The sequence below is a fragment of the Seriola lalandi genome, unplaced genomic scaffold (assembly GCF_002814215.2).
Source record: "Seriola lalandi dorsalis isolate HSWRI2012SDOR001 ecotype SW California unplaced genomic scaffold, Sedor1 jcf7180002054616, whole genome shotgun sequence".
In the NCBI taxonomy this organism is placed as follows: Eukaryota; Metazoa; Chordata; class Actinopteri; order Carangiformes; family Carangidae; genus Seriola; species Seriola lalandi.
Window position 1 is genome coordinate 390,931 of NW_019525169.1, and position 8,982 is coordinate 399,912.

The window sequence follows — 8,982 nt, forward strand, 5'->3', positions numbered from 1 at the left end:
GGGTTTAAACTAAAGATTAGACTTAAGCTTAGGTTTTGGGAAACATGTTCGCGTTCTTGCTGAGAGTTGAGATGATTGAGAAGATGCTTCCTAGTCTGGATGGTAAATGTGAAGCTGCAGCCAGCATCGTACATTATCTTTCTTAGCATGAGGACTGGAAGCAAGGGGAAACAGCTAGCCTGGTTCAGTCCAAAGATAACAAAATCTGCCCAACGGCTCCCCTAAGGCTCAGCTTACTAATTATATCTTGTTTGTTTAATCATGTCGAAACATCTTCTGATCTGACTCTTGTAGGAAAAGTCAACCTATTCCTTAAAACTAGAGTTAGCTCTGTGAGGCTGTAGTTATGCACCATGATGCTGTGAGTGCTAACATTAGCAGGCTAACATCCGCACAATGAGAATGCAACCATGCTGATGTTTAGCTGGTGTAATGGCTACCATGTGAGTGTAGAAAGCTAACGATCGTTAATTAGCAGTAAACACGAAATAGAGCATAAACTTTGACTGAAGGTTAAAAGAAATCATCCTTACTAAAACGTGAATGTGTGGATCACATTTCAAGGCGATCCATCCAATTTGAATTCATGAACATCCCTACCAAATTTCAAAGAATCCAATAGTTGTTGAGATATTTCAGTCTGAATCAAAGTGGCGGGTCAACCAACATTGACAGCAACAATGCTAACATGGCCAAAAGGTAAGTGCTTGGTTAGGTGTATGTGTTTGCATTTGCATGTGTTTATTTCAGCTGTAACTTACAACAACATACATTCTTATCCTTAGCTTTTAAATAACCACTGCTAATATAACATAATTTAATTGGAAAGCTATATGCGCCTGCACAGGTGGAAACAATGAAGAGCCTGAAGAGTGCCAAGTGTTTTCAACAAGATAAAATACATTAGATCTGACTAATTACAAGTTGATGGATTTAACATGTAACAAGGGAGAGAAGAGCTTAGGTTGGGATTATGAACTACTATAATAGCATCGTTAACTGTGTCCAACAGGGCTCAGCCCCACTTTACGGTGAGGCATAATTTCATTTCACAGCAATCAATAAAGACAGGACCTTAAAACAGACAGCAGCAAGCCAGTACAAGAGTGTAGTTGCAGCTGGTGTAGTTCAAATGAAATTAACCTTGAGAAAAAAGGCAAACCTGACAGCTCCATGGGGGATGATGGACCAATCAAACAAGGAAAAGATCACGTATGTATTGATCCCTATTGGCAGTGGTAGTGATAGTATCATAATACAGTCAGCAGCATGCAGAGCCACGCCACATATAGTGTAGAATGTTTTTTATTTGAATAACAGTGTCAAGATGCAGAAATACATTGGATGGGAAGCAATTTGTGGTCAGGAAGATTAAGTCTAATAATCTTATTGCAGTTTTAACATATGACATTAAGGTGCAAGAGTACAGAATAGCAATGTGCTCAATCATGGTGACTCATGGCCATAATTAACTTCAGCTCAACAAGGGGAGTTATTAACATCTGCCTGTAAAGAGTCCAGCCAACACAGCAGCACAAAGCTGACTTCATTCATGAATAAAAGTGGGAGTTAATTAACAAATTATTTTCGTGAAGGCACATAATTTTCATAGCAGATGGGTATAAAAGCAGTCTAGTGCTGTACTACTGATATTACTACTGATATATCGTTGTATTGTATAATAATATATACAGAGAGCCGAGGCTCTTTTAACGAACACCATAGGCCCCAGACATCAAGGACTAAACATCACTTTACAACTCAATTAAAAAGGTGAGTCCACCGGTGTAAAGGAGCGTGGGGCGACATGAGTGTGTGAACCAAACCAAACTAACTTTTATTAAAAGGTAGTCCATCCAGTTGTTGTGATATTTCAGTCTGAACCAGCCTTGCTTTGCCTTGCATGGCTTAAAAAAAAACATTTCTACAAGTAGAAAAATGCTGCGGATTTTCAACAAAGCTTCCCTTCACAGCTCATATGTTTCCTTCCTCCTCTCTACTACAGCTTATGAATTCTTAAAAACTCTTGTTACTCATTTCACCTTCATGAGCAAAACTGAGGTCAAAGCAAAGCAGCACTTTAAGTGATTTCAATAAGAAAGATTTATCATTGAGGCTCCAGGGGCTGGTGCGACCAGTGCAACCATTTGTCACAGATTTGAACTAATCTGTTGTTGCACAGTGTTGCACATATTAAAACAAAACTGTGATTAAATCCTGTTCCTGTTTGTAACCAGACTGATTGTCTTTGACCTCAAATTTTTGCCCCTCTGTTGATGAGAAATGGAAAGTGGGAAGTTACTGTTTCACACCAGCACATAATCTGCAATGGAGAATTTTAGTTAAAAATTCCATTATCTCACAAGTTAAAAGATAAATAAATAAAAAAGAGGGAATGTACCGGGAGGAAAGCCAAATCAGATTGTTACCTGCTGCAGCAAATACAGGCAAAAAAAAAAAAAGAAGTAAAATGACCAATGAAATCTCTAAGAATTTCTGTTGAGTACAGACTTTATGTTCCTGGACATGTTTCTATTCAGCAGTAGAAAGAAAGCTGTTGATGATTGTCTGTGTGATTGCAGTTTTATGGGAAATGTAGCTCTACAGGAGAAATAAAGAGACCAAAGTTAACCTGTGTTGCCTAGTCATGATGATTCATTACCATAACCGCTTTTTTCCTACTCGGGCACCTTTCAACACGTTGGTAATTAGAACATATTGACAGCGACGAACAATTTCATCGCATTTTGAATACAGCCAATCTGCTTTCATAATCCTGCTCGAGCCGTGCCGATGTGCAACACCTGGTAATTTCCCTCAAACCTGAATCCAGTGATTCACTGCAGAGTGATCATAACAGCTGGAGTTTAATTTTAACAGTGTAACTGTAGGAGATGCTTCACTCTGCACCTCCAATCAGCACAGAGTGGGGAGGAAGATCCTGCAGTGCTCTGTGATGTGTGACCCACAGCGGCCGACACAGAGTTGACAAATTAACTTGATAAGAGGAATGTGAGCCAGAAAATCAGCCTCCATGAAACACCTGAGGCTTATGCATCCCATTTGCCAGTTCCTTGTCCTGCTGCAACGCTGCCACCTGTCAGTATTTAAGTGCCACTTTGCCCACATGCTCAGAAAAATGTCAGGAAGCCAGCTAGCAACTGCAGCCCGCAGAGGCTAGATTTTATTTTTAAAAGCATACCCCACATCTGCAGTAAAACAGACGAGAAAAGAACATACAGATCATTTACTTAAATATATGCAACATATCATTACCTATTAAGTTAATAAGGCAAACTTGTTAGCAAACAGTTGCGTATTTACACATCCAGCAGTTATATGGCACATCATTCATTTGGTGTTATGTTTGTGGCCACCTGTTGAATTTAAGTCCGATATTCACTCTCTTTTAGCTCTGTTTTTGGTCTCCACCAACTCCTAAGGGAAATATCTGGCTTTTTCGCCGTTAAATGCTCCAGCTAGTCACTAACATCTGTTGTTGCTGCATTTATTCTTTTCTTCACCCCCTGCAGAGTCGGTGTTCTTCCTGGATCTTGTGGCTGATTTCACAATGGTCAGTTCACAAACAAGGGTAACTCCTATCGCTTCCAGTGTGTTCCAGTGGGTTGTGAGAGTCACAGAGTAGGTACTGGTCTATGTGGGTGGGTGTCCTGTATATTCTAATCTGGAGGCTCCTGTCGTCTTCAATGTGTACAGCACAGTCCGAAAGAGGCAAGCTGTTGTTTCTGACATCTTCTTGTGTGAACTTGATGTTTCTGTCCACTGAGTTGATGTGTTCTGTGAAGGTGTGCACTTCCTGGGTTTTAATTTTGACCCATGTGTCAAAATTCAGGGCCCTGCTTTCTACTTCTTCCATGTAGGTTTGCCACAATGGGAGTCACTGCCATGCTTTTGTCTGTAAAACCCCGTCATGCTGGAAACAGGTGGTGTTGACACAGAGGTCCAGCAGTTTGCATATCTGCTCTGGGTTGAGGTTGGTTCTAGTGTGAATGCTGTTGTCGTGTAGCATGTGGAGGTTTCCACCGCCTCCGTAGTTGATATACATGTAAACAAGTTTTGTGTGCAGGCTGTTTCCAATAAATTTTTAAATTGAGTGAGTGAATTGGGATTTACAGTGAAGGGTATATGCACAAGGCAATGCAGCTCAGTTTCTCTCTGTGTGTACATCAATTTGCTTCCACAATATGACTCACATTTTAAACTTTTTCACTATAGTTTGCATTCTTCATGCCTTTTCCCTTTTCCCTATCTCTTAATACGACTTCAACTGCTTCTTCTTACAAATTTCAAGCCAGCAACGCAGTTTAGCTTCAGTTTATGCAGAAGCCAGCAATCCCACAATTTCTTCAGAAATGGCATTTTCTAGTTTGTTTATGTTGTTTGTTAGCGTGTTAGCTTGCAACTGGCTGACACAGTGTTAGTGGCTGTGCTAGTGCAAACTCTGGCTCTCTGTCCTGACAAGGTTTTGTCCAGCCCACGTCCCCGCAAGTTGATGGGATTGGTTATCTGATGTACGAATCCCTGGCTGTGTGAATCGCTCATGATATGTATTGTATTATATAAAAAACAGCATATGAAAATAAGGTTAAAAACTTGACTTTCATCAGAGGGGGTCTTTAAGTGCAGTACTTGTATAAATGTACATAGTTATATTCCACCACGGCAATAAATCAGCCCTTACAATTAATTACCTAATTATTTATTTACTTGTTGTAAATGACAGATGACAGATTTTCTAAATAATGCATCACATTATTATAAAGTCTTTTTTGAGTGAAGAACCTGTCCTTTCTCCTTTTGGTCATTAGCCCTCAAAGTAAATCACCTGAATAATAATTATAGCTTGATTAATGACTAAGAAGGGGGGGTGGGGGGGTCATTAAACAGGAGGAAGGGATAGGTTTTATAATGACAACCCAGAATGATTTCAAAGATAACATTTTCTTCACTGTGACTTTCAACTTTAAACAGTCTTCACAAAGTATTAAACTGAGACGACAGTCAGTCAGAGTATGATTCCAGAAAGTTGAGAATTAAAAAGGAGTGTGACAGCTCATACCTTTTGATATTCAAATGCTGCAATGTATAAATTATAAGGGGAAATTGGCAGAATCCTTGACCATGACAACCCTGTGTGTGTGCGTGTAAATAATGAGCTGACACCAGGGCACGAATTCATGGAGCACGTGCTGTAATTGAGGCATTTACATGCATCCATCAGGGCAGAGAGGCTGTGAGTCTGTGTGGTTTTGGGCAGGACGCAGACAGCTCAACACAAGTCATTTCTTCTAATGACAGCTGATACAGGACTGCTGCTGTATGTGATCAGATATGAAATAATAAATGCTGCCTTGATAAAGCAAAAATGTCAAGGCTTATGGACCTATGAGGTATCTAACCGTGCCTGTGGTTCAGGTTCATATAGCTGATTGATGCGGGCTCACAGCTGCAATGTTGGACTCATGTTAATCACATCCAGCCATGAGTGACATTGAACCTCCTATTTCATCAGATAAAATACAATTTCATACAGAATAGCTCATGTTCTGTCATGGCCTGAAGTACCAACATGGGATGATAAAAACTTCAAGACGCCCACGCGTGTGGAACTGCACATGAATTTTGAGTGAAAAAGCTGAATTCTTTACTGTTCATGTCAAACAGTAGATTATCATCTCAAAGAGCAAACGCCATCCTCTGCCATTTATTTTTACTTTACAATTTATTTATTTTGATACCTTGTTGTTGGTGATGGTACACATACAGTATATCTCTCTTTTAACTGCACAACTGTTGACACAATTGAATTCGCCTTGGTGCCATAAAAACAAAGGATGCTTTAAATTTCTCCAACAAAATAGAGGCTCCTTTTCTGGGTTTGCATCCTTTTTTGCACAGTTATCCAAGCTCTCTTGAATAATGCATCGAATATGCTGTAAAAATTCAAATTCTGATATAAATTTCTATTTGGGTGTTTTAGTCCTAATTCTTTCAAATAAAAATTATTGCAAAAGTCAGGCCCTCTCGTAAGCTTAAGCTTGACAAAAATGTATCTGATACTTTTTTCACAAGATGCATCAACTACTTAATGACTTTGTAGAGATTGCACCTATAGTATTATAAGTATAGTCCATGACTCTGCAGTGAGGCTTTAAACTAACACAAAACATCATTCCACCTCACTACATCCCTGCGTACTTAACAGTTGTTTTTCACAGCTCAAAGCTAAAGGTGATTTATTGCTACACTTACATATCAAATACCTCAATTCACAGCTATTTTCAGGTGATCCATTTCTGTTGTTTGGGTGTTTATGTGTGCGTGTTTTTACGTTTTTGAAAAGTGGTATGAATACGTTTTCTGACTTTAATCAGAACAGAAGTGAAATGCATATAGACAAAATAGTCAGTTTTGTAAGTTTACTACCTATGTTTACTGCTCCTTTGTCCTGCACTTCACATTTGCAACAAAAAGAGAACAGCAAAGTGGAAAAAAGATAAAATCAGTTTCTCTGGACTGATGAGCTGCGCTGGCTCGGTACTATCAGTGTACCATTTAAAGTGTATTTCTTGCTACAGCTGAATATTTAACAACTTCTGTTCTACTACTGTGAGTTCAGCAAAATGTGGCAATATACTGCAATGCTCCTCACCCAGAAAAGAGTTCAGCACTAGTAGATGTGTCTTTGCTCCACTGGTTTGAATGATCTGAGGTGGGAATCAGTCTCCTCAGCCAGGAAAACTCTGACATGGATAAAGAGTTCAATAGGTGCAGAGCTTCTTTTTTTTTTCGGTTTAGGACGTTCCCTGTTGTGTGTGAAGTTCACAGGGAGAAGTTCAAGGAGTTTCCAGCGGGGAGTGTTCACTTTGCTCTGTCACTGTACCCAACCAGAAGGAGTAGCTTTTAACTTGTCAGAGTCAATATATCACTTTTGTTACTTGCTCATTTTAAGGGCAGAGCTCAGCAAGATAAACCAAATCGACTTTTCTGTCATGACATTAAAAGGTTAAAGGATTATTAATTTTACATAATAAGACATTGTTACTTATGGATAATTAGTGTTACAAAATCATCAAATAATTTTGCATTTTTATAAGTGTAAAAAAATAACCATAGTATTATTATACTATTAATATGTTTACTTAGTTGTAGAAGAAGTGAAAACCACTCTCTATGACAATAATTTATTTCCCTATTTGCTTGTATCTCCTATTACAGATAATCCTGAGGCAGAATATCAATCCCCATATTATTCTGAGGTCTCTCTGCCAAGTAGTTTGCAGTTTCCAGTCCCATGCACAAGGCTGGATTACCAACTAGGAAAAGTGGTCAACTGTTCCGGGGGCCCCCAAAAGCCCCAGATTCATTGCATGTTATTTTGTGTCTTTCAAAGTGGCAGAGTGTCGAATGCTCACATGTATATTCCTACTGTTGTTCCAGCACAGGACGACTGGTTAGGAATAGGAGAATATATGTACAAAGGGGCCTGAAAGGCATGCTCCATTTCCACCTGATCCAGTCGCCACTGTTGTCAGATATTGGCTGCACTATGTGTCATATTTCCTGCCACTGGCAAAGGATAAAAAAAAAAAAAAAAAAAAAAGCAAAATGGTGACACTTATATTATAGAGAAAAGACACCTCTCCTGTGTACTTTATCCACTTTTACTCTCATTGTTTGTTGAGATTTCAGTTCTTTACGACAGAAATACAACGTTAGTGACAATTCTGTTCCTTTACTCTTTTCCCTTCCCCACCATAAGGAAGCACTGAGACTATTACCACTGTAAATTTACTGTAATATCTGACTCCCATATCTACAGCCACTAGAGCGAGTAACAGGCTATAATTCTGCACTCATGTACAACACAATACAGGATTATAATGTGTGTGCAACAAGACAGTAGTCATTTAATAGTATTATTCTAACAGAAGTCTAAAAGTGGCTGCATGGGATTTGAAGTGAACCTTGAATTTCATTTCAGTAGGTGAAGAAAGTGACATTTGGCGCAATTACCTGTGAAATGTGTGACTTGACATTTCATTACAGCCAAGCAAAGATAACTTGAAATGTAACATAAAATCTTTCATCCATTTTAAGCCATCGTTACAGCTTTTAAAGAAATAAGTATTTTGCATTAAAAGAAAGAAAAACGTAACATTTATTTTATGAGTGAGTAATCTGCATTAATTCTGTTTGGAAACGGAAAGGTTAAACTCTTGCTTCCCTGGACCATTAGCGCTGCTATTTCTGAGGACCAAATGGAAAATATCTGGCATTTTTCCTGGACTGCAAGTGAAATATTACACACGGATAAAAGCTGAAAACAAAAGGTGAACAGATGGGAAATTTGGCTTCAACAGCATAAAGTAATTTCAAGCAAGCGGAAAACTAGTTTACTACAACTGGTCTGCAACTGAAGAGCTTGTAACTATACTTACTATACAGCTATATAATATATTTGATATCGGTTTTTGCAAGTGCTTTGTGTGAATGTTTGGAAGCTAAACATAAAGGTGATATCTTGTATATCTGATAAAAAACCATCCTGTGTAGGGTATATGTGTGATGGAAGTGTAGGAGGTTGGGGAGGTCATGGACCAGCGGTGAAGCATCCTTGTAAAATGCAAATCAAACTGATGAATGTATAAGAAGACAGGCTTAAAAGTGACACTTATATGACAGGGAAAGTGTCATGAGAGCATTGGCTGCACAACACATCTAGGATTTTTTTTAAGTGAATTTATCAGCGGCCCGGGCGCTGTAATCATCTCTGAGCGGAGAATAGTGGTCAAGTGAACAACAGCAATGTATAATTCTGATTTTGACTGACTGGTGTGGAATCAGGGAAGATACTGGATCCCCATGTGCGGATATTTCTATTTGAGGATATAAAGACTGCAGGAGGAAGCGCACGTCAAATTGAATTAAAGAAGATTAGTAACAAAAGCTGCAAGGATC